This window comes from Gouania willdenowi, chromosome 6 (assembly GCF_900634775.1).
Source record: "Gouania willdenowi chromosome 6, fGouWil2.1, whole genome shotgun sequence".
Lineage (NCBI taxonomy): Eukaryota > Metazoa > Chordata > Actinopteri > Blenniiformes > Gobiesocidae > Gouania > Gouania willdenowi.
In genome coordinates, this window is record NC_041049.1 from 45,704,297 (window position 1) to 45,722,171 (window position 17,875).

Below are 17,875 nucleotides of genomic sequence, written 5' to 3' on the forward strand. Positions count from 1 at the left end.
AGAGCGGAAAACACAGGTTAAGTACACCACATGACCGCGTGGCCTAATGGATAAGGCGTCTGACTTCGGATCAGAAGATTGCAGGTTCGAGTCCTGCCGCGGTTGCTCTTTTTCTACTTTTTGTTGATAATATCCAACTGCCTTTTTTAATATTTGTGCTGTTTTATTTTAACTATTGGTGTTTGTGAATAATCATTTTTAATCATTTTAATCAGGAAGAGTTAAATTAAGATTAAAAAAAAAGGGCAGGATGACTATATGACTATACATTGACGAGCTGAGACGATACGCTTTTGTTCACAATTGTCATTTTCCTATTTGCCTTACCCAAAAACAAATGTTCAAGCACACACTCATAGAAGAAATATATGAGTCGCAGAAGCAAAAATAAAGAAATGAAAATATTGCTTTGTAACGATAACTGTTAATTTAATTTCCTTATTTTCCTGTTCCAAAAACAAAAGTTTAATCATACATTTTATACAAGTCAGTCGCTCTGACTATAATGTCAAAGTGCAGTGTTTACCTATGACTACATTAAGGCTGGGCAATATGGACCAAAACTAATATTTCAATATTTTTTTTTTATAGCGATATATAATATAAATATTGATATTTTTAACTCAATAAAGTCTCACCAGAAAGACAATTCTGGCTTAAATGTTGCTGATGCCAAATGCCACTCAGACACATATTTTATTACAAAATTAGCTCGAAAATTAAAAAAAAAAAAAAAAAAAGATCGTAAAATATATATAGAAATCCTGATACATCTTGAATCGCAATATATTGCCCAGGCCTAGACCACAGATGCACATGCTAAAAAAATAAATAAAAATAAAATAAATAGATTCTGGGGGGGAAATATTGATTATTAATACTGTCACAAAGTTGATATTTCCCCCACCCTAGTATATTGTGTGATGTTTTCTGACAAAATAAAAGCATGACTGAAACAATCCTAAATGTAACTAATTCAGTGTAATAATCAGTGGTTAATTCTTTGTGAGGGACAAGTCATAGAGCAGGACATGATGGTAAAGACATGATTCAATCAGTAATCACATCATACTATCCAGTTAAATATTATAGGTAGGAGTCAATTTGTTATTTGACAAAAACATCTAACAGTCGTAGTTGACTGAATTGAATCTTTTTAATGCATGTAACAGGAACTAGTCGAAAACATAACAAAATAAATACATAAATACATAAAATACATAAATAAGATATTTTTGGCCATGTGGTCAGCTTTCTATTTGGACTCTTTGTAATGTTAGTTAAAGAAGAAGCTGCTGGTGCTTTGTTTGGACAGCAGGAGGCGCGATTTTATTATGAACTGCTGTGCAATTATTTTGTGTATTTTTCTTTTAATTTTACAACAGACAAGATCGTCCTTAAACGTCATAAATCGCCATCAATACAAACAGTTTAAAATGTTCTTTTTTTTAATTAAAAATAAATACATTTTAAATTTAAGTCATTTCTTTTTTTCAAATTGCCTTTTCCACTAACAGGTAAAAGTAAATCAGGCAATCGATTGATAACATTGATCTCCTGAGTTTAGAATCGAGCAACAGTTATGAAAATTCAAGAGCATCTCAAAATGATATGGTTATTTGATAATGTTGATATTACTTTTTTACTAGATAATGGGTTTACAGCAATATCCCATTGTTATGTAGAATAGGATTATGGGACATAGAAATGATTCATTATTATTAGTATTACTATTATTTAATTTATGTATTTAATGACCTAAATCATCACTAATCAAATATCTGTGTTCGTATATTGTTTAGGAATTTAAATTTAGATTAATTTTGGATAATATATTAGAAAAAAAAAAAAAATCAGATTTTTTTTAAACAAAGAAAGTTGGTTTTTTGGATTTTCCTTTGCTTCAATCACTTTTCGAACTAAGATGTTGAAAGCTATGTATGTTTCTGTAACTTCTATCTAGATATTGTTCTTTGTAGTCCAGTGCATGTTTTTGTGGCACATCTATTAGGAACAAATGAACTCTGGAGATGTTTCACCTCATTTAAAAAAAGGTTTAATTAAGGAGTAAAGAAGTGTTTTCATGGTTGAGAGGTGGAGCTTCTATAAAATAAGCTTTATGTTAGTTCATAATTCACTGCTGAATTCAACAGAAAGACACATTTTGGTGTGTTTTATTTTGTGAGCAAACATTGTCCTTTTAATGGGATGAAGGCTGACCCAATATTTAAAAGTTTAGAAAAGAAGTTTAATTTATTTTTCACATGTTGCCTTTATTTGTACATAATTACATTTAAAGTAGAATACATTTAGAGCAGTGACCTCATTGTTCGTCTTAGATTTGGAGGGAACTGGAGCTGATCCTGATCCTGATCCTGATCATCTCCATCAGTGACGGAGGAACTAAAATTCAGAGATCCTGTGTTTAACAGACGCTTCACTCATGAACAACATCCGAAACGCTAATTTCACAATATTTTGAATGGAATTTAAGAATCAATATCCTATAACTTAAATTAGTACATTTTTTTTTAAAAGATTTTTTTTTTTTTAATCATAGGATCTATTTATACTAATACTTCATAATCTTTCATTCTTTTTTTTTTTTTTTTTTTAACAAGTTACAACACATTTTTAGGGCCACAACAAACAGTATCTGTAGTTCATGATTCTGCATTGATTTTTATTCAATTTATTCTGGTTCACATGAAATCAGAATCGATTCACACAAAACCCCAAAATAATTGACAAATCATTGTATGCTTCTCAAATTGTACGTAGGCCTATACTTAATTAAAATCTTTGTACAAAAAAATACAACTACTGATTTCTTTTTTAAATTAAAATAATTTGTATTCTATACTTTCGTTTAGTCAAATAAAAATGTAGTTCTAATTTCATTTCAAATGCAGAAAGAGAAATAAAAAAATCATTAAAAAGTCACTAGTCCTGTCTACTCTTTATTTGTAATACAGTAAACAAACATGACAAAAACAAATTCTGGTGTTGCGATCTAAAAACATCAAACCAATGATATAGACCAAAACTTGATCTTGGACTTGGGCTTTGTTTAACCTGCTTTATCTATCTTCTGAAAACGTATTTATTTAAGTTATTCATTGCTTATATGTTTAAAAAAATGTCGTGTTTGTGATATTTTAGGAGAAAACTTCAAATCTCACCGTGATGATCTGAGTGGAAAAGCTGTCTTCCACACAAACATAGTTAAAATGAAGAGGAGTAGAAAGTCTTCGCATCAAATGAGGATCTTTGATGCCAGAAGACGCTGTGATTGGTCCACTCCCCCTTCTTGGTCCTGCTATGACGTCACCGTGCCAAGCAGTAGACGGAGCGCGCACGCTGGAGGAGAGGCAGAAGCTGGAGGCTCGAGGATGGAGCAGCAACCATCAGTGAGGGTCCTAACACCAGGCCCTGATGGACGCAAAGAGAACCACAAACCTTCCTTTGAAAACCAGGACGAGTCCGAGCTGCTGCGGAGTTTTTTTCCCCCTCGTGGACCCTCATTTCATTTCGCGCCTCGAACAGGTAAGAAAAGCAGCTGGTGCACACGCTCACGCACGCAGCATCCGTGCGTTTTACTGCCTTCAAATGGAGCCTCCGTCTGTGCTCAGTGGACCAGTGGAGCTCAGTGTTAGTGGAGGATAAATTCACGCTTTGTTTGATCGTTTGAGAAATGTGAAATGTGCATCTTGTATCAAACAGTAAACCTATATTTTCTCACTTTCACTGTCTTCTATAATAAACTATAGAGATACATGATATCGTTCATTAGAATAATCCTCAAAGCCTTGTTTGTAAAGAAGTAGGCCAATCACAACTCGTATTAAAGTAGATATATATTCCCCTAGGATCAGTAAAAATAAATAAAAAACTCAGAGAAAATGTAATCTATAATTTCATTATTATAAAACATTTTAAAGATGATTTTTGTAAATGAAATAAAATACTTTGTTTATTTTTTTTAGGATTATTCTAAACTGATGTGTCAATCAGGCTTTTCAGTGTCACGTTCACGGTCAGTCCGGACACGCGTGTTTATAAAACCCTGTAAAAATAAATAAATAAATAAAATAATAATAATAATACAACTAGAGTCTATTAATAATAATAATAATAATAATAAACACAATTTATTTAAATGTAAAGCTTTTACAATAGTTTGAATATTTGCAAAACATCAGCAGACATTTATTAGGAGAGAAACTTTGCACTTAGGTATTATAATAAATCTGCTAAATGTATGTTTCTCTATCTCACGTATTTTATTTTATTTATTTGAATTTAAAAAAAAAATTATTTTTAAAGCAAACAGTGGTTTCAGTCATATATACATATGTGCTTTTAAAACTAAAACTCATATTATAATTATGTATCTAATTTACCACATTATTTGCAGTGAATTGATATTAACAATATTTTTAAAAGTGTACAGATATGAAAGCTAAACTTTTAAAATCCCTAATATATTTACAATAATGGCAATTCTCACTAAAAACATAATGGCTTGAACAGGGCCTTGTTTCTATCACATTAATGATTTAATTCCTTCATTTAAGCAGCGCAAAAATTATGTTTTTTTTCCCCCCCCAGTTTGCATTTTTTGAACCAACATTTATGGTTTTAAAATAAAGTAGCATATCTGTGATTAACAACTAGGCCTGTGCATGCTTTATGAGCTCATGTTGTAGCTAGCCTGATTAGCACAGCTCTCAGGCCTACTGTCATAAAAACACGTGTTTTCCCTTCTTTAGATGAACCGTGTCCGCACACAGTGCTCCAGTGACATGAGGTGTGTTTTTATCTTTGGTTATCTAGCTGTATGAGTGTTAAATACCTGTCATAAAGCTAGATAACCGAAAGTAGAAATGACCTCCGTATGTAACGCTGCTCAAAGAGAGGATTCCACTGAGGACGTCACACTTAAACCAGGTAAGATGGAGAACTGGTTTAAAGCTGTTTAACCTATGTTATCATTTAATGTGACCAGAAAATGTTGGAAACTTAATATAAAGTTTGTTTTGTAGTAAAATAATTTGTAGAAGATAAATAGTGTTTTATTTAAGGGCTGAATATGCAGGATAAACAGGAAATTTGCCTAATTTCCGTTGGGAAAAATGATGAATCACATAAGCCACAAATGTACACAATGTTCTTGTTTTTTTGTTGTTTTTTTTTTTTTAAATTAATAATCATCTCAAGTGGTCTGGAGCAGAAAAATACAACTTCATCCAGGATAAAATAGCAATTTCACCATTTTTGTACCCAAGTTTGGATTTTTGTGTTTAAAAAAAAAAAAAAAGGTCTAAAATGTACTTAGAATAAAGGTGTAAAACATTAAATCAGATATTAGCAACTATAGGATAGTGTACATTAGAATTCCTTAAATTATTATTGTTATTTTTTTTCAACTTTTAATTTAATTTGAGGTTTAATTTTTTTGGAGAAGAGAAGAGTTTTTCTTTTTTTAATTTTTACATTTTAGAATAAAGTTCCGGCAAACAATTTGTGATTAAAAATGACAAACCTTATAACTATGAGCAGTATATTGAGGAATGTCATTTTTTTTAATTTAGAAGGCCTTAGATATCTATATCTAATCTTTATGGGGATTATTAACAGAATCATTCATGCTCTTTTGTATGTGTGTAATTCTTTGAAAACATTATGTACAAAAATCCAAACAGAATCCTCCCACGAGTGGAATCGGCGGCTCTGCCGGCCGCATTTGGCCCGTGCGCCTTGAGTTTGAAACCCCTGCCGTACAGCGTAAACAATCCCTTCCTTAAACCTGCTGCACAATACTAAGAAAAGCAGAAATTGAAGGATTGTCAGTTTAAACTTTACTTTCTTAAGTCAGTTTTCCTTGTTTTATTATGAAGTTTATAAGACAGATTACGTGCACATTAAACTAAAACAAACACATCATCTGACGTATCTTATAAATGATATAACTTGTGATCCAGTTGAGACACAATCAGCCTATAGTTTAATGTTTAAGCACAAATGCTGGAATGAAGGGACTTCTTGTTCTTTGCTTCTTTTGAAGATAAAATCAACATTTTTGTTGCTGCTTAAAAAGGAGAAAGAATCCCTTTATTCTTACTTTAGCTCCCTTTAAGTCTTGCGTTTGTTTTACTGGAGCTGGAGTTGTGTAATCTTCTGTCTATTCATGTCCTTTGCAACATTGTGCTGAATACTAAACAGGGTTCTCATGCAAGGGCTGGAGAGGAGCCGTAAAAACACTGATCAGGATGGAACATTTTAGAGAAAATGTTAACATTTAACTTCTTTCTTTGAGGGATTTTTTAGCCCACAAAGTTGCATCGAACAGTTTGTGATGTATTAGTGTCTAAGATTCCCTCGTAGAGATCTTCAGACCTTTTCTTCTAATCGGTAAACACAACATCTTTTGGAAATCAGTCTAGAAGAAATAAAAAGGAAGCTCATTAGGATTCATTGAATCATTGGTTAAAGCTAATAATGACGCTGAGTGCTGCAACACCCTAAATGAAAGGTTTCTTTAAAAAAAAACAAAAAAAAAAACACTTGGCGTCTGTATTTAAGGCTGTGTGGACGCATTGTGTGGCGCCTCAATGAGAAGGCCAGGCCTATCCTGTGGACGGCAGCTGAACTTTTCAACTCGCTACTTCAGATCCGCACCGTGCGTATAAGCTCCGGACGGAGAATGCCTCGACAGCCTAAAGAGCACCAGAGTTGAGATGAGTTTTCATTCATTCCCGTTAACTAGCTTTTACAGAAAAGCTCGCCGTCAAACTCGGGCTAATTGCTTCGTTTCACAGTGAGATATTGGATATGTGAATAGGCTGCGGACACGAGTCTTTTCCCTGAACTTTCCCTGTTATAGGTAGCGTGTGAAAATGGCGCGCCTCCTTATGAATGGGGGAATGGAAACACTTGAGGTTTTATGTACGGACCACGGACCAGCCGAGGCATTCTTGATTTAACACAAAGTGAAGGGTTTGTTTGGTGCCTTTATGGTAAAAATACACACTCCATGGTCTGAGGAACGCACAAAAGTGACAAGAGGGGAAGCGTGCAGTTTGGGAATATTCTACAACCACAAATAACGTCTAAGCGACAAATAATCAGCAATAGCGTAGATGGGAATTTAAGACATTGGCCACGTTTACATGAGAGCTTAAATTCCCCTTTAATTCAGAATAAAAATTATATATTCTTTAAACGGACCTAATTTCAAATAAAAATGGCCATTCTGAATTAAACTTAAATCCAAATGAAATGGCTGTTTTATTGTGATTTTAATTCCAAATGGAGAAATTCCTTGATCTAGTAAATGTTTAATTCCGGTCGTTCTGCGCATGCTGCGATGACATGTTGGTGATGACATAATCCAAGATGGCCGCCCGGACTTCAGCCGAGACTATTTATTTAATAAGAGCCTTAGAAGATATGGATATCCCTTTTTATTCTACAGCGGACAAAAGTAAAACAGTATGTCAGTGGCCACGTTCACATGAGAGCTTTAATTCTCCTTTAACTCAGAATAAAAATTAAATCCTCTTTAAATTGATTTTGTAAACACCTAATTCCGATTCTGAATTAAACTTAAATCCTAATTAGGTCGTTGGTTTATTTTGTTTTTAATTCTGAATGAAATAATTCCTCGTTCTGCGCGTGCTCGTTGATGACGCGCTGGTGACGACATAATCAAAGATGGCGGCCCAAGCCTTAGAAGACATGGATTTCCCTTTTGCGCCTCAGCAGAAAAAAGTGAAGTATGTTATTGTCGAGCTGCTTCTTCAAAACTAGACTGTAAAACTTTTACTGTAAAATGTACAGTATTTTACTGGCAGCAGTGATCCAGGTATCTTGCTGTACTCATAATCACAGTACAATACTGTAAATTAATAAAAAGTTGTTTAAATTATTTTAGTTAACTACAGTATATATTTCTGAATACAGTTTTTTTTTTTACTGTAAATCAAAATAAAACAAATGTTCTTAATGTACAATAAAAATACTGTAAATTAGTGGTTTTTAATAATATTTTTTTTGTCTACAATCAAAATTAAAGTGAGTACAGTTCTTATTATGTGGGCTTATATGTTGTAGCCAAAAAGAAAAGGTTTGTTGTGAATACGTCCCCTGTCCAATCAGAAGCCTTCCCAAACCCCAGATCTAAAGCAGAATTGAATAAAGCCAAATAAACCTGTTTTCCATGTAAACCACAATTCGGAATGACTATTTCCATGTAAACATGAAGCAGAACAATTTAGTTCAGAATAATTGAATTTGGAATAATTAATTCTGGATTAAAAAACATCATGTAACCGTGGCCAGTGTGAATGAATTGATCTGGTTTTATGCCTTTATTTGTTTTTGTGTTCCAGGTTCAGCGTTTACAGATCTGTGATTCCTGACGAGAGACGCCATGAACGAAATCAAAGGACATGGGTGGGTGTGGGCGAAAATGACAGACTCCTCCTTTTCCTCTCGCACTTACCCATGATGCCATCTGCCGTGCCAACACTGTGCCCGTGTGCCAGGAGAAGGACAAACAAAGACCCTGTCGCATTCCTGGAGAAAAGGCCGCCCGCGCGTGGAGAAGAAGCCATCTTGGGAGATGTTGTTTGCTGCAACACATAAAATGGCTGGGCTGGCATACGAGGTGAGGTGAGCCGCATCATGGTACACTTCTGGTGGGGTGGGGGGGGGGGGTGATTATGATCAGGATGGGGGATGGATGAGGAGAAGAAGAAGAGTTCACAATTTCCTTCTTAGTCACACATGGCCTTGCCTTTTTTTTGTTCTATCTACTGCTAATTAGCAGTTTATGGTTGATGTCGAGGAGGAGGGGGGGTGGTGATAGTTGGTGGGAGGGTGGGAAGGCGGTGGGCGGGTATAGCAGGCAAAAATTAATGAGCTGGCACCAGATGAAGGAAATCTGCCATCCTCTGCTCTCCTGTGGAGGCGCTTCTTTAGTCCCTGACGCTCGACGGGCGGAGCTGCACACGTGCAAGGTTTCCACCTGACACAAAGTCACACAAAGTGACGTTTTATTACAAATACACAAAACACACACAAAACAAGGGGCATTGAATTTATTTGACCTCTTTTTGTCTTTTCTTTTTTTTTTAGAACCTTTTATTTAAAAAAAAAAATCAGAACGTAGAACATTTTGTAGAGGTGTAAAGAGTACTGATTTATTCTACTGAAGTAGCAGTACTGACTTGATTGAAATTGGACTCAAGTACAAGCACAAGTAAGTCATACATCAATTACTCAAGTACAATTCAAATGTAAAGTAAATGTTACTTTCACCCCCCCCCACCCCACACGTTTATTTTTAGTAATAAATCTTGCCATGGTTTCCTTGCACACTGTAAACATCTCATGTATAAACTTAAAAAGGAATCTTGCACAGTATATTTTCTACAAAAGGCATTTGTATAAAATATTCAAAATAAACAAAAAAATGCCAAGCTCCAAGTATAGATACATTTATGAACTCTAAATATGAGAAAATAACTGGCATTCAATGCCGTTTTGGTGCAGTGCATTACGTTTGATCTGATTGGTCGGTTATGATGTGGTCAGTTAAACACAAAAATCCAAACTTTGGTACAAAAATGGTGAAATTGCTATTTTATCCTGGATAAAGTTGTATTTTTCTGCTCCAGACCACTTGAGATGATTATTAATTTAAAAAAAAAAAAAAAAAACAAGAACATTGTGTACATTTGTGGCTTATGTGATTCATCATTTTTCCCAACGGAAATTAGGCAAATTTCCTGTTTATCCTGCATATTCAGCCCTTAAATAAAACAATATTTATCTTCTACAAATTATTTTACTACAAAACAAACTTTATATTAAGTTTCCAACATTTTCTGGTCACATTAAATGATAACATAGGTTAAACAGCTTTAAACCAGTTCTCCATCTCACCTGATTTAAGTGTGACGTCCTCAGTGGAATCCTCTCTTTGAGCAGCGTTACATACGGAGGTCATTTCTACTTTCGGTTATCTAGCTTTATGACAGGTATTTAACACTCATACAGATACATATGATTGTTGTCTGGTCATTTCGATTTTTCGATATGATACCGATATTGCAGCTCTGCATATCGGCCGATACCGATATTGATCCGATAACAGCATGAATCATACATACTTTTATTTCCTTTTATTTTTTTCTTTAATAAAAAAAAAATAATTACTTATTTTGTAGTGTGGACTGTTAAAAAAGACTTAATCAAGTGATGTTACTCAAACAGAAAACAATAGTCAGCAACAGTAAATATGAGAAAAACTGACCCATTTATTATGAACCAATTGGTTACCAATTTTAACCTTTAACATAATATTTACAGTATTCTACAATTGAATAAAAAATGAATTGAAAAAAAAAATTGGAAATTTGAATCCGATATATTTTTTTTCAGGCTGATATTGGACCGATGTCCGATATTGGATCGGTACACCCCCAATCTGGTATACATACATATAGCAGAATGAACCCATTAACAGGCTAAACATTGCCTGTTTCCATTACTCAAAGTCAGGGCTGGGCGATATATATATATATATATATATATATATATATATCTGAATATTTATTCTCAAAATGATGATATACGGTATAAATCTCTTATATAATCATAATCTTTGCCACAAAAGACTATTTATAAACAAACAGCTGCACAAAATGTGCCATTTTTGGCTTTTCCTCCTCTATAGGACAGCATGTGTGAGTGAGTCCCTAGTCTAAGTACAACCACAGCAACCCAAATGATTGACATTACCAGGTATTTTTCCACGATGGTCCACTTTTGACCAAAGAGGTCCATTTTGATCTGTAACGATTTACTAATTTTTTTTCCATAAAATACACCTGTCTCTGTCATTTAACATTATTTCATTTTGCCTTTAGTTACTTTTTCCTTAGCAACCAATAAGAAAACTTGTACAGGTATAACCCCAACTAAGTAAAACAGTATGTTTGAGAGGATATCTCTTTTTAATATTTTTGTAATATTCAAAATGAACTGTACAGTTCCAGAATATGTGTGTGTATGATCACCTATTTTACCATATTGGCCCCAGCATTAGATATTATTATTAGACATCTTTTAATGACATCTTTAAATCTGTGCAAACAGATTAAAAACAGATTCAATGATATTTTAAAACCATGCGTCTAATAATTGTGTCTCACGGTGTCTATATACTGAAATACACACGTGTGTTACACACGTGCCGACTACTGTCAACCCAGGAAACCTCATCGTCTAACGCTGTGCATTCAAACGCTATTCAATCAATCCCATAAAAAGTTCCCTAATATGTGATAAAATGGTAGTTATTGTCATACTTTAAAAGATACATGTAATTAAATGGCAAACTAGATTCATATTTTGAATTGTATTTGTAAACTTTATTGTTGTCTTGTTTGTACACATTTCACTTTCCTTTATATTATTAGCTAAGCTGCAAACACTGATACCAGCATGAGGTGTCTGTTTTTAGCTGTTTACGTTTATTGTATCTAGATTGTCCCTAACAATTACACCTTGAATAAATAACATACATGAAACAAAATAAAATGAATAATGAAGTTTTACATATTTAAAATAATCAGACAAGGTTAGGACAATGCTACACACACAGAGTAAAGCGTGTGCGTGTGTGTGTGTGTGTGTGCAGCTGCTGTGTTTGTTAATGAACAGCACCGTGTGTTTTCACATTATCATTCAGCCTCGTTCTCTCTCACTCTCTCCCCCATCAATAGCAGCAGCACCCCCGTCACCCTCACCACCACCACCACCACCCATTCCCATTCGAAAAGCCTGCTTTCCCACTATTGTGGGAACTGGTGGAGCGGCGGGCCGGTGGCTTGGGGGGCAGGGTGGGAAAGACCCTCCAGACTAGACATGAGCAGATGCCTTAGACATTAGACTGTCGTGCGGATCACTGGGGTCGGGGCGAGCCCCTGAGTTTTAATGCCTGTGCGACGAGTGTATGTGTGATGTTTGATATGTGTGTGGTTGGGAGGAGGGGGGGTGTATATCACCCAGACCTTGGAGTGCCACCTGACTGTTCATTAGTCTATTCAGCCTCCTCTGCATGTCTGAAAGACATGGAGATGCTGAGAGGGATTTCCCAGCCATTATAAATGCATTCTCACGATATGTGGAGGAGAGCTGTTGCTCATGTCTATGGATTTACCATCAGAGAGAAGTAACACAACACATCCAGTTAAAACCTTCTAGAGCAGGAAACGTGTGTTCCGTCTTCTCTTTAAAGTCATCCCACCACGAGTGACTCAGCTGAGGGCGATGGATGATGTAATAAGTGCGTAATGATTATTAATGAACCTCATACTGTAACACGTTCCCACACATGTGTCAAACTCATGGCCTGGGGGCCAAATCAGGCTCTTTGGAGCATGCAGTTTGGCACACAGGAAAAAGTACAAAATTACAGAGAAAACATTGTGTCATTGTGTAAATGAAACTCAACAATTCAGTTTTCCAGGAGCTTGTATCTCACTTTTATTGCTAAACAGTTGAGAAAACTCAAAATTCTTACAAAATCCTTACATTTTCCTGAAATTATGACATAATATTTATCTTCATTCAATAGAAATTGGTCAGAAATGCTGGATGTGGTCACTAGGATATGGTAAACTAGGGCCCAATAATGTTGAAATTTTTCCCACATGAAATCCATGGCCCACTTGAAATCAAACTGCTTTATATTTGGCCCTTGAACTGACACCCCTGGTCTTATGTGTCGAACACGTGCAGCCTACATGTGAGTGGATTACACCCTCACATTATTCATAGAAAACATCTTTATTATTGCATTTGTGCTCATGCTCATATGTGACGTACAATGAATAGCATCAGGAAGTAATGGTAGAGACTCTTTTTCTCACTCCATGTAAAGATAATAACAGCTTAGAGGTGGTTTAGGGATAGACGAGATGAATGTGTGCGTATATGCAGCTCTATGGGCAGCCATGTTGTTGAGCCATCCCTCTCTGTGTGCTAGCTCTACAGTGCAAAGCTATTGCAACACAACGCGCAGCCTCGTTGGTGGGCGTGAAAGGCCTGACTGTGTGTGTGTGTGTGTGTGTGTGTGTGTGTGTGTGTGTGTGTGTGTGTGTGTGTGTGTGTATGAATTAGGCAAATGGGGGAAGGTCAGATTGCAGCAGCAGTCGACGCAGACAGACAGCATGGTCGGATAGCGGCGGCGGCGGCGACTCAGGCAAATTTGTCAGGAAACGTATTTCTACTCACGAGGAGGGGAGGGGCCTCTTTCACGCACTCTCACACACTGCATATTCCCTCGGCTAATGATTACGGAGAGCTGGGATTCTCACTGAACACACAACGTGGTGGGGAAATAAAGGAAAGGATGTGAAGATGCCGTGGTCGTAGACTCGTTTCTGTTGTAAAGTGGTGTTAAATCTACTTTAGAGGCTGGTTTTAATCTGCTTTAATTATGGTCGTCTAGTCGACTGGACACTGAGGTCAGGAGGATTTAGGCGTGGAAACTCCTTGACTTATTCATTAATTCACTCCTAAATTCGAAGTACTTGAGTATAAGTTCAAATATTACTCAAGGCATACTTTTATTAACAAAATTGAACATAATGGAATCAGTTCATTCAATTTCTTAAGTAGGAACTTGATTTTTTAGGGGGAAACTATATTTTCGTGATTAAATGTTCTTCACTTTCTGTGGACCTGATTAAGATTTTCATGGATGAGGTCCAATGTGGGTCAAGAGAGGCTTGTTTGGACTCAGTAATGCAACTTTGGCTGAGATTAGACTAGAACAAAAGCCAATGTTAAGTATCTTAGAGGAAGATGAAGAGAATAATATGTTATGGTTTCATTTATTTAGGAGATCAAAGTACATTTCTTGAATTGCATGAATAAATGAATTTTTAATATATTATTTAAAAAGAACTTGCTGGAATTCTTATAAATGGGAAAGTTGAGGACACATCAGAGCGATCAGCAGATGCCTCTGAAGAAGACTGGCAGTTGACAGTCGAAAATTGTCAGAAGATCAATCAATCTCAATCAATCTTTATTTGTATAGCGCCAAATCATAACCAATGGTATCTCAAGGCACTTTACAGTAGAGCAGTCTTAAGGACGGACTCTTCATTTTATGGATACACACATATGCATATATACGTATATACACATACATATGTATCCCACACCCAACATGAATCAAAGTAAACCTCCTGAAAAAAAAAATTGTCTCAATAAATGAAAACATAACATATTATTTAAAAAAAAATGTGGAAGTCAAAAACACATCAAAGCAGTTAGCAGACGCCTCTGATGAAGACTGGCAGTTAACAGTCGAGCATGTCAGGAGTTAGACACTTTGTCCAAAGATGAGTTAAAGATCATCATTAACCATGAGATGTTTCTAGTGAATTGTGGTCCAAAGTCTAAAATGTGAACTGACCTTTTATCAGAACTCACACGGACCCATCAATGTGTCACGTTCAAGTTCATGGGTGCAGCCGGTCAGCGGGTCTCGGGTGTCTGTGACCACCCTGGTGTAGAAGAAGAGGGCCGTAGTGGGGGGGGCGTATAGCCTTTGACCTCTGTAGGGTTGCTATGGGAAAGAGGCTGCTGGGCTCAGTAATGTAAGAGTGAAAAGGCCGAACTGTCAGAGCTGTCCAGCAGCCGTCAACCCCCCCATGACACACACACACACACACACACACACACACACACACACACACACACAGGTCAGTTGTGGAATGTTGACAACGATGGACCGCCTTCAGTTCATCACACGTTGACATTTATATAGTGTGTGTGTTTGTGTATGTGTGTGTGTTTTCCTAAATTTTATTGCAGGAAAGATTTTTATTAATATTATATATATATATATATATATATATATATATATATATATATATATATATATATATATATATATATATATATATATACATTTATTTATTTAAGGTAATGTAATAAATATTTTTTTGTTTTTTTTTTGCCTTAATTGCAAAAAACACTCATTTTACTACCAATTTGTGTTTAAAAATGAAAAAGAATACTTATGTCTTTTTTAACATAAAACATTTTTTATTTGAAAGTTTAAAAAAAACAACAAACACATGCCTTGTCTTAATTGTGAAAAACTAAAATGTTACTGCTATTTTGTGTTAAAAAACAAATAGGAATACTTAATAACACATTTTAAAGTAAAAAATGACAACAAATAAATGCTTTGCCTTAATTGTGAAAAACTAAACAATGTTCTACTATTTTGAGTTAAAAATTAATTGTAATACTTAATAACACATCTAAATTAACTTACATGTTTGTTTTTAACACAAAAATGCCTTGCCTTAAAAAATTCAGCTATTTTATATTAAAAATGTAATATGAATACATGTAATTTAATTCTAATGTTGTCTTTAGCATTGGTTCTTCTGCATGAACACGGTCCGTTGCATCAGGTAACAGCTCTACATTGTGACAGCTCATTTCCAATGGTCATGGTTTGATGTATGAGTGAATGCGTGTCAGACAGAGGCATGCAAACCCATTGATGGTGATATGTGCGTGTTCCACGCCGCCTCAGTAAACGGGTGCAAGTGTGGCCTCATTTAAGGCTGCATTCATTTAGAGGAGGGGTCTCAGGGAATAAAAGAGCACGTATTTGCATACGCTGCATGCTGTCTGCATGGAGGGGAGCTGTCCAAAAAAGATATCAGAGAGGTGGACAAAGAGAAGGAGGACAAATCCTTCATTGTGGGATTCGGTGGGAGAAAAGGGCTCATCTGAATTGGGGAGTGGGTTAAAATTGACAGAGAAAGAGTTGCAGCTGGTTCCCCGTTGGGATAAAAGCCTCGGGAATCCTCCGCGCACACAGCCTGGAAATGGAAGAAAAGAACAACATGCAGAGTACAGGGGCCTTTCTTTCTTTTTGCAGTGCATGAAAAGGAAGTTTGTTTTTCTTACACATGTCCAACGATTTCCCACGTGCAAAAATACGAAAATCACGCGTTAAAGCAAATTCATTCTTACAAAAGACATTAACGTATGCAGGAATCTTTTTTTAAGCGTTGTGGGCCTTCATTTGTATGGATTTTATACAAATCTTTAATGATTGCTCAACTTTGAACCATGATGATGTATTTTTTACATACAATTAGCAGCCGTAACTCCCTTTAGAATGTTTTTCTGAAAAAGTCTTCTCATTCTAATCTGTTGGATACTGATTTTTCTGAAATTTGAAATATTGTGAGTTCCAATCAAAGTGAAGGAGTTCATGAAGCAAAGTTTAATTCTCATGATTTCCTTTATCTTTTATTCTCACAGGCAGTGACACAAACCATCAGCATCTACCGGACAACCGAACTACGGATCAAACTCAGAGGAAACTTGCGATCATGCTGTGGACTCCCACCAATTAAAAAGAATGTCAGACTTGTTAAGAGTTCAGTGACCAATCACAGAGCTGCATTATGAAATGTGACTGTGTGTCTTTTTGTGAACAGAAATACAATTGTTTTTTTATATTGTCATAATTATTCAATATCTGAGATCAGATGCTGGTTAAGATGATTTCATCTGATTTGTGGTAGTTTTCTATCCAAGACCAAAAACATATATGTATGTATGTGTGTATGTATGTATGTGTGTATGTATGTCTGAAGAGTCTAATTAATTAATGTAAGTCAATGTGCATGTGTGCTCAGGATTATGTCTGCATGATGATGGACTGTTAACCAATGCAGGGTGTACAAAAAACAAACAGACTGAAGTTAATAAATTCCTAAAGATTCTGAATATTGTGTCATTTCATTATAAATGTTATCATATATTTACACTTTACAGCTTATAGTTTTGTGTAAAATCAGACGCTGACAAAGAAATCAGCTTTAACTATTCATTACAATTAAAGAATTAAAAAAATATTTAAAAAGACAGCCACTACCACTTGCCAAATTGACTTGGTATATGAAATATGCTAGGTTTTTTTTTTTTTGCAAATCGTTAAAACATTTAATTCAAAATTGAAAGAAAAAAATGTCATATTTTTCTAAATATTTCTTCCTGAGGTAATATCTATATCTATACAATGGGAATGAAGCAAATAAACTGCACTAACTTGGCTAAGTAAAGCTGATTCTGATCATTTTTGTTTCCTTAATAATTTAAACTAACTTTTTATTATTCTACAAAATAGACAAATTAAAATGAAATAATTTTAAAAGCCGAACAGACACTGATTTATTTTTTGCTTTTATGTGCAGCCACTTTTAAGATTGCATGAATCTTCTGAGACAAATAACTTCATTTTAAATAATATTATTTCTCAGTTCACTACAAATGCATGGATGAAACTTGAAGGTTAAAATTAAACCATAAAAGCCTTAAAAAAAATAACTATATAGCAAATCTAAAGATAATTTCTGTGTTTTGAAAAAGAAAATCTGCCCACGGGCCTCAGGTTTGACACACTGTCTGCTATAATTCAAGCCTTTCTCCTGATCCCTGAGATGCAGTGAGCAGCCATAATGTTTAGGACTCACCTGTGTGTGTGTGTGTGTGTGTGTGTGGGGGGGGGGGTGAACCTTTTTCTCTACTCACTGGGCCAGGGGGAACATGTTTTATTATAAAACATTTAAAAAAAAATAAAAGTGGTTTAGTAGATAATAGTGAGTAGCAGTGACTTACACATCAGGCTGTTGAAGAAGCTGCATTTAATAAATAAATCAATAAATAATACACGTGGCTAAAATGACATTAACAATTAAAATATAAGTTTTGTCTCGTTTTGCTCCATATTCTATATTTTAATAATAATAATGAT

General features: G+C 35.1%; 1 long non-coding RNA gene and 1 other non-coding gene across 2 annotated transcripts; both read left to right on the forward strand.

Annotated features, from left to right (window-relative positions):
* The first annotated feature begins 32 nt into the window (after positions 1–32).
* Positions 33–105, forward strand: trnar-ucg (transfer RNA arginine (anticodon UCG)). Its single transcript has one exon. It is a non-coding gene; the product is annotated as a tRNA-Arg (tRNA).
* Positions 106–4,824: 4,719 nt separating this feature from the next.
* Positions 4,825–16,848, forward strand: LOC114465279 (uncharacterized). Its single transcript, XR_003674293.1, has 3 exons — positions 4,825–4,950; positions 8,394–8,671; positions 16,378–16,848. It is a non-coding gene; the product is annotated as an uncharacterized LOC114465279 (long non-coding RNA).
* The last annotated feature ends 1,027 nt before the right edge of the window (positions 16,849–17,875 follow it).